The following is a 16038-nucleotide window of genomic DNA, read 5'->3' as shown; positions in this document are numbered from 1 at the left end:
TGCGTCCACGTCTGCGTCCGTCCGCATCTGCGTCCACGTTTGCGTCCGTCCGCATCTGCGTTCACGTCTGCGTCTGCGTCCACGTCTGCATCCGTCCACGTCTGCGTCCACGTTTGCGTCCGTCCGCATCTGTGTTCACGTCTGCGACCGCGTCTGCATCCGTCCACGTCTGCGTCCGTCCGCATCTGCGTTCACGTCTGTGACCGCACTTCTGCGTTCACGTCTGCGTCCGTCCGCATCTGCGTCCACGTCTGCGTCCGTCCGCATCTGCGTTCACTTCTGCGTCCGTCCGCATCTGCGTTCACGTCTGCGTCCGTCCGCATCTGCGTTCACGTCTGCGACCGCGTCTGCGTCCGTCCGCATCTACGTTCACGTCTGCGACCGCGTCTGCGTCCGTCCGCATCTACGTTCACGTCTGCGACCGCGTCTGCGTCCGTCCGCATCTGCGTTCACGTCTGCGTCCGTCCGCATCTACGTTCACGTCTGCGTCCACGTCTGCGTCCATCCGCATCTGCGTTCACGTCTGCGACCGCGTCTGCGTCCGTCCGCATCTGCGTTCACGTCTGCGTCCGTCCGCATCTGCGTTCACGTCTGCGACCGCGTCTGCGTCCGTCCGCATCTGCGTTCACGTCTGCGTCCACGTCTGCGTCCGTCCGCATCTGCGTTCACGTCTGCGTCCGTCCGCATCTGCGTTCACGTCTGCGACCGCGTCTGCGTCCGTCCGCATCTACGTTCACGTCTGCGACCGCGTCTGCGTCCGTCCGCATCTACGTTCACGTCTGCGACCGCGTCTGCGTCCGTCCGCATCTACGTTCACGTCTGCGTCCACGTCTGCGTCCATCCGCATCTACGTTCACGTCTGCGTCCACGTCTGCGTCCATCCGCATCTACGTTCACGTCTGCGTCCGTCCGCATCTACGTTCACGTCTGCGTCCACGTCTGCGTCCATCCGCATCTACGTTCACGTCTGCGACCGCGTCTGCGTCCGTCCGCATCTGCGTTCACGTCTGCGTCCGTCCGCATCTACGTTCACGTCTGCGTCCACGTCTGCGTCCGTCCGCATCTGCGTTCACGTCTGCGTCCGTCCGCATCTGCGTTCACGTCTGCGACCGCGTCTGCGTCCGTCCGCATCTACGTTCACGTCTGCGACCGCGTCTGCGTCCGTCCGCATCTACGTTCACGTCTGCGACCGCGTCTGCGTCCGTCCGCATCTGCGTTCACGTCTGCGTCCGTCCGCATCTACGTTCACGTCTGCGTCCACGTCTGCGTCCATCCGCATCTACGTTCACGTCTGCGACCGCGTCTGCGTCCGTCCGCATCTGCGTTCACGTCTGCGTCCGTCCGCATCTACGTTCACGTCTGCGTCCACGTCTGCGTCCGTCCGCATCTGCGTTCACGTCTGCGTCCGTCCGCATCTGCGTTCACGTCTGCGACCGCGTCTGCGTCCGTCCGCATCTACGTTCACGTCTGCGACCGCGTCTGCGTCCGTCCGCATCTACGTTCACGTCTGCGACCGCGTCTGCGTCCGTCCGCATCTGCGTTCACGTCTGCGTCCGTCCGCATCTACGTTCACGTCTGCGTCCACGTCTGCGTCCGTCCGCATCTGCGTTCACTTCTGCGTCCGTCCGGATCTGCGTTCACGTCTGCATCCGTCCGCATCTGCGTCCACGTCTGCGTCCGTATCTGTGTCCACGTCTGCGTCCGTATCTGTGTCCACGTCTGCGTCCGTATCTGTGTCCACTTCTGCGTCCGTCCGTATCTGCGTCCACGTCTGTGTCCGTATCTGTGTCCACGTCTGCGTCCGTATCTGCGTCCACGTCTGCGTCCACGTCCGCGTCTGCGTCCACGTTTGCGTCCACGTCTGCGTCCACGTCCGCGTCTGCGTCCACATCTGCATCCATCCACGTCTGCGTCCGTCCACGTCTGCGTCCACGTTTGCGTCCACGTCTGCGTCCACGTCCGCGTCTGCGTCCACATCTGCATCCATCCACGTCTGCATCCATCCACGTCTGCGTCCGTCCACGTCTGCGTCCACGTTTGCGTCAACGTCTGCGTCCGTCCACGTCTGCGTCCACATCTGCGTCCACGTTTGCGTCCACGTCTGCGTCCACGTTTGCGTCCGTCCACGTCTGCGTCCACGTCTGCGTCCGTCCGCGTCTGCGTCCACGTTTGCGTCCGTCCACGTCTGCGTCCACGTCTGCGTCCGTCCGCGTCTGCGTCCACGTTTGCGTCCGTATCTGTGTCCACGTCTGCGTCCGTATCTGCGTCCACGTCTGCGTCCACGTCCGCGTCTGCGTCCACGTCTGCGTCCGTATCTGTGTCCACGTCTGCGTCCGTATCTGCGTCCACGTCTGCGTCCACGTCCGCGTCTGCGTCCACGTTTGCGTCCACGTCTGCGTCCACGTCCGCGTCTGCGTCCACGTTTGCGCCGACGTCTGCGTCCACATCTGCGTCCGTCCACGTCTGCGTCCGTCCACGTCTGCGTCCGTCCACGTCTGCGTCCACGTTTGCGTCAACGTCTGCGTCCGTCCACGTCTGCGTCCACATCTGCGTCCACGTTTGCGTCCACGTTTGCGTCCGTCCACGTCTGCGTCCACGTCTGCGTCCGTCCGCGTCTGCGTCCACGTTTGCGTCCGTCCACGTCTGCGTCCACGTCTGCGTCCGTCCGCGTCTGCGTCCACGTTTGCGTCCGTCCACGTCTGCGTCCACGTCTGCGTCCGTCCGCGTCTGCGTCCACGTTTGCGTCCGTCCACGTCTGCGTCCACGTCTGCGTCCGTCCACGTCTGCGTCCACGTTTGCGCCGACGTCTGCGTCCGTCCAGATCTGCGTCCACGTCTGCGTCCGTCCAGATCTGCGTCCACGTCTGCATCCGTCCAGATCTGCGTCCACGTCTGCGTCCGTCCGCATCTGCGTCAACGTCTGCAACCGCGTCTGCGTCCACGTCTGCGTCCGTCCACGTCTGCGTCCACGTTTGCGTCAACGTCTGCATCCGTCCACGTCTGCGTCCACGTCTGCGTCCGTCCGCGTCTGCGTTCACGTCTGCGTCTGCGTCCACGTCTGCATCCGTCCACGTCTGCGTCCACGTTTGCGTCCGTCCGCATCTGTGTTCACGTCTGCGACCGCGTCTGCATCCGTCCACGTCTGCGTCCGTCCGCATCTGCGTTCACGTCTGCGACCGCACTTCTGCGTTCACGTCTGCGTCCGTCCGCATCTGCGTCCACGTCTGCGTCCGTCCGCATCTGCGTTCACTTCTGCGTCCGTCCGCATCTGCGTTCACGTCTGCGTCCGTCCGCATCTGCGTCCACGTCTGCGTCCGTCCGCATCTGCGTTCACGTCTGCGACCGCGTCTGCGTCCGTCCGCATCTACGTTCACGTCTGCGACCGCGTCTGCGTCCGTCCGCATCTACGTTCACGTCTGCGACCGCGTCTGCGTCCGTCCGCATCTGCGTTCACGTCTGCGTCCGTCCGCATCTACGTTCACGTCTGCGTCCACGTCTGCGTCCATCCGCATCTGCGTTCACGTCTGCGTCCGTCCGCATCTGCGTTCACGTCTGCGACCGCGTCTGCGTCCGTCCGCATCTGCGTTCACGTCTGCGTCCACGTCTGCGTCCGTCCGCATCTGCGTTCACGTCTGCGTCCGTCCGCATCTACGTTCACGTCTGCGACCGCGTCTGCGTCCGTCCGCATCTGCGTTCACGTCTGCGTCCGTCCGCATCTACGTTCACGTCTGCGACCGCGTCTGCGTCCGTCCGCATCTACGTTCACGTCTGCGACCGCGTCTGCGTCCGTCCGCATCTGCGTTCACGTCTGCGTCCGTCCGCATCTACGTTCACGTCTGCGTCCACGTCTGCGTCCATCCGCATCTGCGTTCACGTCTGCGACCGCGTCTGCGTCCGTCCGCGTCTGCGTCCACGTCTGCATCCGTCCGCATCTGCGTTCACTTCTGCGTCCGTCCGGATCTGCGTTCACGTCTGCATCCGTCCGCATCTGCGTCCGTCCGCATCTGCGTTCACGTCTGTGTCCGTATCTGTGTCCACGTCTGCGTCCGTATCTGTGTCCACGTCTGCGTCCGTATCTGTGTCCACGTCTGCGTCCACGTCCGCGTCTGCGTCCACGTTTGCGTCCACGTCTGCGTCCACGTCCGCGTCTGCGTCCACATCTGCATCCATCCACGTCTGCGTCCGTCCACGTCTGCGTCCGTCCACGTCTGCGTCCACGTTTGCGTCAACGTCTGCGTCCGTCCACGTCTGCGTCCACATCTGCGTCCACGTTTGCGTCCACGTCTGCGTCCACGTTTGCGTCCGTCCACGTCTGCGTCCACGTCTGCGTCCGTCCGCGTCTGCGTCCACGTTTGCGTCCGTCCACGTCTGCGTCCACGTCTGCGTCCGTCCGCGTCTGCGTCCACGTTTGCGTCCGTCCACGTCTGCGTCCGTATCTGCGTCCACGTCTGCGTCCACGTCCGCGTCTGCGTCCACGTTTGCGTCCACGTCTGCGTCCACGTCCGCGTCTGCGTCCACGTTTGCGCCGACGTCTGCGTCCACATCTGCGTCCGTCCACGTCTGCGTCCGTCCACGTCTGCGTCCGTCCACGTCTGCGTCCACGTTTGCGTCAACGTCTGCGTCCGTCCACGTCTGCGTCCACATCTGCGTCCACGTTTGCGTCCACGTCTGCGTCCACGTTTGCGTCCGTCCACGTCTGCGTCCACGTCTGCGTCCGTCCGCGTCTGCGTCCACGTTTGCGTCCGTCCACGTCTGCGTCCACGTCTGCGTCCGTCCGCGTCTGCGTCCACGTTTGCGTCCGTCCACGTCTGCGTCCACGTCTGCGTCCGTCCGCGTCTGCGTCCACGTTTGCGTCCGTCCACGTCTGCGTCCACGTCTGCGTCCGTCCACGTCTGCGTCCACGTTTGCGCCGACGTCTGCGTCCGTCCAGATCTGCGTCCACGTCTGCGTCCGTCCAGATCTGCGTCCACGTCTGCATCCGTCCAGATCTGCGTCCACGTCTGCGTCCGTCCGCATCTGCGTCAACGTCTGCAACCGCGTCTGCGTCCACGTCTGCGTCCGTCCACGTCTGCGTCCACGTTTGCGTCAACGTCTGCATCCGTCCACGTCTGCGTCCACGTTTGCGTCAACGTCTGCGTCCGTCCACGTCTGCGTCCACGTTTGCGTCAACGTCTGCGTCCGTCCACGTCTGCGTCCACGTTTGCGTCAACGTCTGCATCCGTCCGCATCTGCGTCCACGTCTGCGTCCGTCCAGATCTGCGTTCACGTTTGCGTCAACGTCTGCGTCCGTCCACGTCTGCGTCCGTCCACGTCTGCGTCCACGTTTGCGTCAACGTCTGCGTCCGTCCACGTCTGCGTCCGTCCACGTCTGCGTCCGTCAACGTCTGCGTCCGTCCACGTCTGCGTCCGTCCACGTCTGCGTCCGTCCACGTCTGCGTCCACGTTTGCGTCAACGTCTGCGTCCGTCCACGTCTGCGTCCACGTTTGCGTCAACGTCTGCGTCCGTCCATGTCTGCGTCCACGTTTGCGTCCGTCCACGTCTGCGTCCATCCATGTCTGCGTCCACGTCTGCGTCCACGTCTGCGTCCATCCATGTCTGCGTCCACGTCTGCGTCCACGTCTGCGTCCATCCATGTCTGCGTCCACGTCTGCGTCCACGTCTGCGTCCATCCATGTCTGCGTCCATGTTTGCGTCCATGTCTGCTTCCACGTCTGCGTCCGTCCACGTTTGCGTCCATCCATGTCTGCGTCCACGTCTGCGTCCATCCGTGTCTGCGTCCATGTTTGCGTCCATGTCTGCGTCCACGTTTGCGTCCGTCCACGTTTGCGTCCATCCATGTCTGCGTCCACGTCTGCGTCCATCCGTGTCTGCGTCCATGTTTGCGTCCATGTCTGCGTCCACGTTTGCGTCCGTCCACGTTTGCGTCCATCCATGTCTGCGTCCACGTCTGCGTCCATCCGTGTCTGCGTCCATGTTTGCGTCCATGTCTGCGTCCACGTCTGCGTCCGTCCACGTCTGCGTCCATGTTTGTGTCCACGTCTGCGTCCACGTTTGCGTCCGTCCACGTCTGCATCCACGTCTGCGTCCGTCCACGTCTGCGTCCACGTCTGCGTCCACGTTTGCGTCCGTCCACGTCTGCGTCCACGTCTGCGTCCGTCCGCGTCTGCGTCCACGTTTGCGTCCGTCCACGTTTGCGTCCACGTCTGCGTCCACGTCTGCGTCCGTCCACGTCTGCATCCACGTCTGCGTCCACGTTTGCGTCCGTCCACGTCTGCATCCACGTCTGCGTCCACGTTTGCGTCCGTCCACGTCTGCATCCACGTCTGCGTCCACGTTTGCGTCCGTCCATGTCTGCGTCCACGTTTGCGTCCGTCCACGTCTGCGTCCATCCATGTCTGCGTCCACGTCTGCGTCCACGTCTGCGTCCATCCATGTCTGCGTCCACGTCTGCGTCCACGTCTGCGTCCATCCATGTCTGCGTCCATGTTTGCGTCCATGTCTGCGTCCACGTCTGCGTCCACGTCTGCGTCCATCCGTGTCTGCGTCCATGTTTGTGTCCATGTCTGCGTCCACGTTTGCGTCCGTCCACGTTTGCGTCCATCCATGTCTGCGTCCACGTCTGCGTCCACGTCTGCGTCCATCCGTGTCTGCGTCCATGTTTGCGTCCATGTCTGCGTCCACGTTTGCGTCCGTCCACGTTTGCGTCCATCCATGTCTGCGTCCACGTCTGCGTCCATCCGTGTCTGCGTCCATGTTTGCGTCCATGTCTGCGTCCACGTCTGCGTCCGTCCACGTCTGCGTCCATGTTTGCGTCCACGTCTGCGTCCACGTTTGCGTCCGTCCACGTCTGCGTCCACGTTTGCGTCCGTCCACGTCTGCGTCCACGTCTGCGTCCGTCCGCGTCTGCGTCCACGTTTGCGTCCGTCCACGTCTGCGTCCACGTTTGCGTCCACGTCTGCGTCCACGTTTGCGTCCGTCCACGTCTGCATCCACGTCTGCGTCCACGTTTGCGTCCGTCCACGTCTGCATCCACGTCTGCGTCCGCGTCTGCGTCCATCCATGTCTGCGTCCACGTCTGCGTCCATCCGTGTCTGCGTCCATGTTTGCGTCCATGTCTGCGTCCACGTCTGCGTCCGTCCACGTCTGCGTCCATGTTTGCGTCCACGTCTGCGTCCACGTTTGCGTCCACGTCTGCGTCCACGTCTGCGTCCACGTTTGCGTCCGTCCACGTCTGCATCCACGTCTGCGTCCATCCGCGTCTGCGTCCACGTTTGCGTCAACGTCTGCGTCCGTCCGCGTCTGCGTCCACGTTTGCGTCAACGTCTGCGTCCGTCCACGTCTGCGTCCACGTTTGCGTCAACGTCTGCATCCGTCCACGTCTGCGTCCACGTTTGCGTCCACGTTTGCGTCCGTCCACGTCTGCGTCCACGTTTGCGTCAACGTCTGCATCCGTCCACGTCTGCGTCCACGTTTGCGTCAACATCTGCATCCATCCACGTCTGCGTCCACGTTTGCGTCAACATCTGCATCCGTCCACGTCTGCGTCCATCCGAATCTGCGTCCGTCCACGTCTGCGTCCATGTTTGCGTCCACGTCTGCGTCCACGTTTGCGTCCGTCCACGTCTGCATCCACGTCTGCGTCCATCCGCGTCTGCGTCCACGTTTGCGTCCACGTCTGCGTCCACGTTTGCGTCCGTCCACGTCTGCATCCACGTCTGCGTCCACGTTTGCGTCCGTCCACGTCTGCGTCCACGTTTGCGTCCGTCCGCGTCTGCGTCCATCCATGTCTGCGTCCACGTCTGCGTCCATCCGTGTCTGCGTCCACGTCTGCGTCCGTCCACGTCTGCGTCCACGTCTGCGTCCGTCCGCGTCTGCGTCCACGTTTGCGTCCGTCCACGTCTGCGTCCACGTTTGCGTCCACGTCTGCGTCCACGTTTGCGTCCGTCCACGTCTGCATCCACGTCTGCGTCCACGTTTGCGTCCGTCCACGTCTGCGTCCACGTTTGCGTCCGTCCGCGTCTGCGTCCACGTCTGCGTCCGTCCACGTCTGCGTCCATGTTTGCGTCCACGTCTGCGTCCACGTTTGCGTCCGTCCACGTCTGCATCCACGTCTGCGTCCATCCGCGTCTGCGTCCACGTTTGCGTCCACGTCTGCGTCCACGTTTGCGTCCGTCCACGTCTGCATCCACGTCTGCGTCCACGTTTGCGTCCGTCCACGTCTGCATCCACGTCTGCGTCCACGTTTGCGTCCGTCCACGTCTGCATCCACGTCTGCGTCCACGTTTGCGTCCGTCCACGTCTGCGTCCACGTTTGCGTCCGTCCGCGTCTGCGTCCACGTTTGCGTCCGTCCACGTCTGCGTCCACGTTTGCGTCCACGTCTGCGTCCATCCATGTCTGCGTCCACGTCTGCGTCCATCCGTGTCTGCGTCCATGTTTGCGTCCATGTCTGCGTCCACGTTTGCGTCCGTCCACGTTTGCGTCCATCCATGTCTGCGTCCACGTCTGCGTCCATCCGTGTCTGCGTCCATGTTTGCGTCCATGTCTGCGTCCACGTCTGCGTCCGTCCACGTCTGCGTCCATGTTTGCGTCCACGTCTGCGTCCACGTTTGCGTCCATCCGCGTCTGCGTCCACGTTTGCGTCAACGTCTGCGTCCGTCCGCGTCTGCGTCCACGTTTGCGTCAACGTCTGCATCCGTCCACGTCTGCGTCCACGTTTGCGTCAACGTCTGCATCCGTCCACGTCTGCGTCCACGTTTGCGTCCACGTTTGCGTCCGTCCACGTCTGCGTCCACGTTTGCGTCAACGTCTGCATCCGTCCACGTCTGCGTCCACGTTTGCGTCAACATCTGCATCCGTCCACGTCTGCGTCCATCCGAATCTGCGTCCGTCCGCGTCTGCGTCCACGTTTGCGTCCACGTCTGCGTCCATCCGCGTCTGCGTCCGTCCGCGTCTGCGTCCACGTTTGCGTCCACGTCTGCGTCCGTCCGCGTCTGCGTCCACGTTTGCGTCAACGTCTGCGTCCGTCCGCGTCTGCGTCCACGTCTGCGTCCGTCCGCGTCTGCGTCCACGTTTGCGTCAACGTCTGCGTCCGTCCGCGTCTGCATCCACGTCTGCGTCCACGTTTGCGTCCGTCCACGTCTGCATCCACGTCTGCGTCCACGTTTGCGTCCGTCCACGTCTGCATCCACGTCTGCGTCCACGTTTGCGTCCGTCCATGTCTGCGTCCACGTTTGCGTCCGTCCACGTCTGCGTCCATCCATGTCTGCGTCCACGTCTGCGTCCACGTCTGCGTCCATCCATGTCTGCGTCCACGTCTGCGTCCACGTCTGCGTCCATCCATGTCTGCGTCCATGTTTGCGTCCATGTCTGCGTCCACGTCTGCGTCCACGTCTGCGTCCATCCGTGTCTGCGTCCATGTTTGCGTCCATGTCTGCGTCCACGTTTGCGTCCGTCCACGTTTGCGTCCATCCATGTCTGCGTCCACGTCTGCGTCCATCCGTGTCTGCGTCCATGTTTGCGTCCATGTCTGCGTCCACGTCTGCGTCCGTCCACGTCTGCGTCCATGTTTGCGTCCACGTCTGCGTCCACGTTTGCGTCCGTCCACGTCTGCGTCCACGTTTGCGTCCGTCCACGTCTGCGTCCACGTCTGCGTCCGTCCGCGTCTGCGTCCACGTTTGCGTCCGTCCACGTCTGCGTCCACGTTTGCGTCCACGTCTGCGTCCACGTTTGCGTCCACGTCTGCGTCCACGTTTGCGTCCACGTTTGCGTCCGTCCACGTCTGCATCCACGTCTGCGTCCACGTTTGCGTCCGTCCACGTCTGCATCCACGTCTGCGTCCACGTTTGCGTCCGTCCACGTCTGCATCCACGTCTGCGTCCACGTTTGCGTCCGTCCACGTCTGCGTCCACGTTTGCGTCCATCCGTGTCTGCGTCCATGTTTGCGTCCATGTCTGCGTCCACGTTTGCGTCCGTCCACGTTTGCGTCCATCCATGTCTGCGTCCACGTCTGCGTCCATCCGTGTCTGCGTCCATGTTTGCGTCCATGTCTGCGTCCACGTCTGCGTCCGTCCACGTCTGCGTCCATGTTTGCGTCCACGTCTGCGTCCACGTTTGCGTCCGTCCACGTCTGCATCCACTTCTGCGTCCGTCCACGTCTGCGTCCACGTCTGCGTCCACGTTTGCGTCCGTCCGCGTCTGCGTCCACGTTTGCGTCCGTCCACGTCTGCGTCCACGTTTGCGTCCACGTCTGCGTCCACGTTTGCGTCCACGTCTGCGTCCACGTCTGCGTCCGTCCGCGTCTGCGTCCACGTTTGCGTCCGTCCACGTCTGCGTCCACGTTTGCGTCCACGTCTGCGTCCACGTTTGCGTCCGTCCACGTCTGCATCCACGTCTGCGTCCACGTTTGCGTCCGTCCACGTCTGCATCCACGTCTGCGTCCACGTTTGCGTCCGTCCACGTCTGCATCCACGTCTGCGTCCACGTTTGCGTCCGTCCACGTCTGCGTCCACGTTTGCGTCCGTCCGCGTCTGCGTCCACGTTTGCGTCCGTCCACGTCTGCGTCCATGTTTGCGTCCACGTCTGCGTCCACGTTTGCGTCCGTCCACGTCTGCATCCACGTCTGCGTCCATCCGCGTCTGCGTCCACGTTTGCGTCCACGTCTGCGTCCACGTTTGCGTCCGTCCACGTCTGCATCCACGTCTGCGTCCACGTTTGCGTCCGTCCACGTCTGCGTCCACGTTTGCGTCCGTCCGCGTCTGCGTCCACGTCTGCGTCCGTCCACGTCTGCGTCCATGTTTGCGTCCACGTCTGCGTCCACGTTTGCGTCCGTCCACGTCTGCATCCACGTCTGCGTCCATCCGCGTCTGCGTCCACGTTTGCGTCCACGTCTGCGTCCACGTTTGCGTCCGTCCACGTCTGCATCCACGTCTGCGTCCACGTTTGCGTCCGTCCACGTCTGCATCCACGTCTGCGTCCACGTTTGCGTCCGTCCACGTCTGCATCCACGTCTGCGTCCACGTTTGCGTCCGTCCACGTCTGCGTCCACGTTTGCGTCCGTCCGCGTCTGCGTCCACGTTTGCGTCCGTCCACGTCTGCGTCCACGTTTGCGTCCACGTCTGCGTCCATCCATGTCTGCGTCCACGTCTGCGTCCATCCGTGTCTGCGTCCATGTTTGCGTCCATGTCTGCGTCCACGTTTGCGTCCGTCCACGTTTGCGTCCATCCATGTCTGCGTCCATCCGTATCTGCGTCCATGTTTGCGTCCATGTCTGCGTCCACGTCTGCGTCCGTCCACGTCTGCGTCCATGTTTGCGTCCACGTCTGCGTCCACGTTTGCGTCCATCCGCGTCTGCGTCCACGTTTGCGTCAACGTCTGCGTCCGTCCGCGTCTGCGTCCACGTTTGCGTCAACGTCTGCATCCGTCCACGTCTGCGTCCACGTTTGCGTCAACGTCTGCATCCGTCCACGTCTGCGTCCACGTTTGCGTCCACGTTTGCGTCCGTCCACGTCTGCGTCCACGTTTGCGTCAACGTCTGCATCCGTCCACGTCTGCGTCCACGTTTGCGTCAACATCTGCATCCGTCCACGTCTGCGTCCATCCGAATCTGCGTCCGTCCGCGTCTGCGTCCACGTTTGCGTCCACGTCTGCGTCCGTCCGCGTCTGCGTCCACGTTTGCGTCCACGTCTGCGTCCGTCCGCGTCTGCGTCCACGTTTGCGTCAACGTCTGCGTCCGTCCGCGTCTGCGTCCACGTCTGCGTCCGTCCGCGTCTGCGTCCACGTTTGCGTCAACGTCTGCGTCCGTCCGCGTCTGCGTCCACGTCTGCGTCCACGTCTGCGTCCACGTCTGCGTCCACGTCTGCGTCCGTCCGCGTCTGCGTCCACGTTTGCGTCAACGTCTGCGTCCGTCCGCGTCTGCGTCCACGTCTGCGTCCGTCCACGTTTGCATCAACGTCTGCGTCCACGTCTGCGTCCACGTCTGCGTCCGCATCTGCGTCCGCGTCTGCGTCCACGTCTGCATCCACGTCTGCGTCCGCGTCTGCGTCCGCGTCTGCGTCCACGTCTGCGTCCGTCCGCGTCTGCGTCCACGTTTGCGTCAACGTCTGCATCCGTCCACGTCTGCGTCCACGTTTGCGTCAACGTCTGCATCCGTCCACGTCTGCGTCCACGTTTGCGTCCACGTTTGCGTCCGTCCACGTCTGCGTCCACGTTTGCGTCAACGTCTGCATCCGTCCACGTCTGCGTCCACGTTTGCGTCAACATCTGCATCCGTCCACGTCTGCGTCCATCCGAATCTGCGTCCGTCCGCGTCTGCGTCCACGTTTGCGTCCACGTCTGCGTCCGTCCGCGTCTGCGTCCACGTTTGCGTCAACGTCTGCGTCCGTCCGCGTCTGCGTCCACGTCTGCATCCGTCCGCATCTGCGTCCACGTTTGCATCCGTCCGCATCTGCGTCCACGTCTGCATCCGTCCGCATCTGCGTCCACGTCTGCATCCGTCCGCATCTGCGTCCACGTCTGCGTCCGTCCGCGTCTGCGTCCACGTCTGCGTCCGTCCGCGTCTGCGTCCACGTCTGCGTCCGTCCGCGTCTGCGTCCACGTTTGCGTCAACGTCTGCGTCCGTCCGCGTCTGCGTCCACGTCTGCGTCCACGTCTGCGTCCACGTCTGCGTCCACGTCTGCGTCCGTCCGCGTCTGCGTCCACGTTTGCGTCAACGTCTGCGTCCGTCCGCGTCTGCGTCCACGTCTGCGTCCGTCCACGTTTGCATCAACGTCTGCGTCCACGTCTGCGTCCACGTCTGCGTCCGCATCTGCGTCCGCGTCTGCGTCCACGTCTGCATCCACGTCTGCGTCCGCGTCTGCGTCCGCGTCTGCGTCAACGTCTGCGTCCGTCCGCGTCTGCGTCCACGTCTGCGTCCACGTCTGCGTCCACGTCTGCGTCCACGTCTGCGTCCGTCCGCGTCTGCGTCCACGTTTGCGTCAACATCTGCGTCCGTCCGCGTCTGCGTCCACGTCTGCGTCCGTCCACGTTTGCATCAACGTCTGCGTCCACGTCTGCGTCCGCATCTGCGTCCGCGTCTGCGTCCACGTCTGCGTCCGCATCTGCGTCCGCGTCTGCGTCCACGTCTGCATCCACGTCTGCGTCCACGTCTGCGTCCGCATCTGCGTCCGCGTCTGCGTCCACGTCTGCATCCACGTCTGCGTCCACGTCTGCGTCCACGTCTGCGTCCGCGTCTGCGTCCGCGTCTGCGTCCACGTCTGCGTCCGCGTTTGCGTCCGTCCACGTCTGCGTCCGCGTCTGCGTCCGCGTCTGCGTCCGCGTCTGCGTCCGCGTCTGCGTCCACGTCTGCGTCCACGTCTGCGTCCGCGTTTGCGTCCGTCCACGTCTGCGTCCACGTCTGCGTCCACGTCTGCGTCCACGTCTGCGTCCACGTCTGCGTCCACGTCTGCGTCCGCGTCTGCGTCCACGTCTGCGTCCACGTCTGCGTCCACGTTTGCGTCCGTCCACGTCTGCGTCCACGTCTGCGTCCACGATTGCGTCCGCGTCTGCGTCCACGATTGCGTCCGCGTCTGCGTCCACGTCTGCGTCCACGTTTGCATCAACGTCTGCGTCCACGTCTGCGTCCACGTTTGCGTCCGCGTCTGCGTCCACGTCTGCGTCCACGTTTGCATCAACGTCTGCGTCCACGTCTGCGTCCATGTCTGCGTCCACGTTTGCATCAACGTCTGCGTCCACGTCTGCGTCCACGATTGCGTCCGCGTCTGCGTCCACGTCTGCGTCCACGTTTGCATCAACGTCTGCGTCCACGTCTGCGTCCACGTTTGCGTCCGCGTCTGCGTCCACGTCTGCGTCCACGTTTGCATCAACGTCTGCGTCCACGTCTGCGTCCACGTCTGCGTCCACGTTTGCATCAACGTCTGCGTCCACGTCTGCGTCCACGATTGCGTCCGCGTCTGCGTCCACGTCTGCGTCCACGTTTGCATCAACGTCTGCGTCCACGTCTGCGTCCACGTCTGCGTCTGTCCATGACTGCGTCCACGTTTGCATCAACGTCTGCGTCCACGTCTGCGTCCACGTCTGCGTCCGCGTTTGCGTCCGTCCATGTCTGCGTCCGCGTCTGCGTCCGCGTCTGCGTCCGCGTCTGCGTCCGCGTCTGCGTCCGCGTCTGCGTCCACGTCTGCGTCCACGTCTGCGTCCACGTCTGCGTCCGCGTCTGCGTCCACGTCTGCGTCCACGTCTGCGTCCACGTTTGCGTCCGTCCACGTCTGCGTCCACGTCTGCGTCCACGATTGCGTCCGCGTCTGCGTCCACGTCTGCGTCCACGTCTGCGTCCACGATTGCGTCCGCGTCTGCGTCCACGATTGCGTCCGCGTCTGCGTCCACGTCTGCGTCCACGTTTGCATCAACGTCTGCGTCCACGTCTGCGTCCACGTTTGCGTCCGCGTCTGCGTCCACGTCTGCGTCCACGTTTGCATCAACGTCTGCGTCCACGTCTGCGTCCACGTTTGCATCAACGTCTGCGTCCACGTCTGCGTCCACGTTTGCGTCCGCGTCTGCGTCTGTCCATGACTGCGTCCACGTTTGCATCAACGTCTGCGTCCACGTCTGCGTCCACGTTTGCATCAACGTCTGCGTCCACGTCTGCGTCCACGATTGCGTCCGCGTCTGCGTCCACGTCTGCGTCCACGTTTGCATCAACGTCTGCGTCCACGTCTGCGTCCACGTTTGCGTCCGCGTCTGCGTCCACGTTTGCATCAACGTCTGCGTCCACGTCTGCGTCCACGTCTGCGTCTGTCCATGACTGCGTCCACGTTTGCATCAACGTCTGCGTCCACGTCTGCGTCCACGTCTGCGTCCGCGTCTGCGTCTGTCCACGTCTGCGTCCACGTCTGCGTCCACGTCTGCGTCCACGTCTGCGTCCACGTCTGCGTCCACGTCTGCGTCTGTCCACGTCTGCGTCCACGTTTGCATCAACGTCTGCGTCCACGTCTGCGTCCACGTCTGCGTCCACGTCTGCGTCCACGTCTGCGTCCACGTCTGCGTCTGTCCACGTCTGCGTCTGTCCACGTTTGCGTCCGCGTCCGCGTCCACGTCTGCGTCCACGTCTGCGTCCACGTCTGCGTCCACGTTTGCGTCCGCGTCTGCATCTGTCCATGACTGCGTCCACGTTTGCGTCCGTCCGCGTCTGCGTCCGTCCGCGTCTGCGTCCACGTTTGCGTCCACGTCTGCGTCCGTCCGCGTCTGCGTCCACGTTTGCGTCAACGTCTGCGTCCGTCCGCATCTGCGTCCACGTCTGCATCCGTCCGCATCTGCGTCCACGTCTGCATCCGTCCGCATCTGCGTCCACGTCTGCATCCGTCCGCATCTGCGTCCACGTCTGCATCCGTCCGCATCTGCGTCCACGTCTGCATCCGGCTGCATCTGCGTCCACGTCTGCATCCGTCCGCATCTGCCTCCACGTCTGCATCCGTCTGCATCTGCGTCCACGTCTGCGTCCGTCCGCATCTGCGTCCACGTTTGCGTCAACGTCTGCGTCCGTCCGCGTCTGCGTCCACGTCTGCGTCCACGTCTGCGTCCACGTCTGCGTCCACGTCTGCGTCCACGTCTGCGTCCACGTCTGCGTCCGTCCGCGTCTGCGTCCGCGTCTGCGTCCACGTCTGCGTCCGCGTCTGCGTCCACGTCTGCGTCCACGTCTGCGTCCGCGTCTGCGTCCGCGTCTGCGTCCGCGTCTGCGTCCACGTCTGCGTCCGCGTCTGCGTCCACGTCTGCGTCCGCGTCTGCGTCCACGTTTGCGTCCGTCCACGTCTGCGTCCACGTTTGCATCAACGTCTGCGTCCACGTCTGCGTCCACGTCTGCGTCCACGTTTGCGTCCACGTCTGCGTCCACGTCTGCGTCCACGTCTGCGTCCACGTTTGCATCAACGTCTGCGTCCACGTCTGCGTCCACGTCTGCGTCCACGTTTGCATCAACGTCTGCGTCCACGTCTGCGTCCACATCTGCGTCCACGTTTGCGTCCACGTCTGCGTCCACGTCTGCGTCCACG

The sequence above is a fragment of the Telmatherina bonti genome (genome assembly GCF_933228915.1).
Source record: "Telmatherina bonti genome assembly, chromosome: 10".
Taxonomy (NCBI): Eukaryota; Metazoa; Chordata; class Actinopteri; order Atheriniformes; family Telmatherinidae; genus Telmatherina; species Telmatherina bonti.
The sequence above is the reverse complement of the archived record's forward strand: the minus strand, read 5'-3'. Positions refer to the sequence as shown.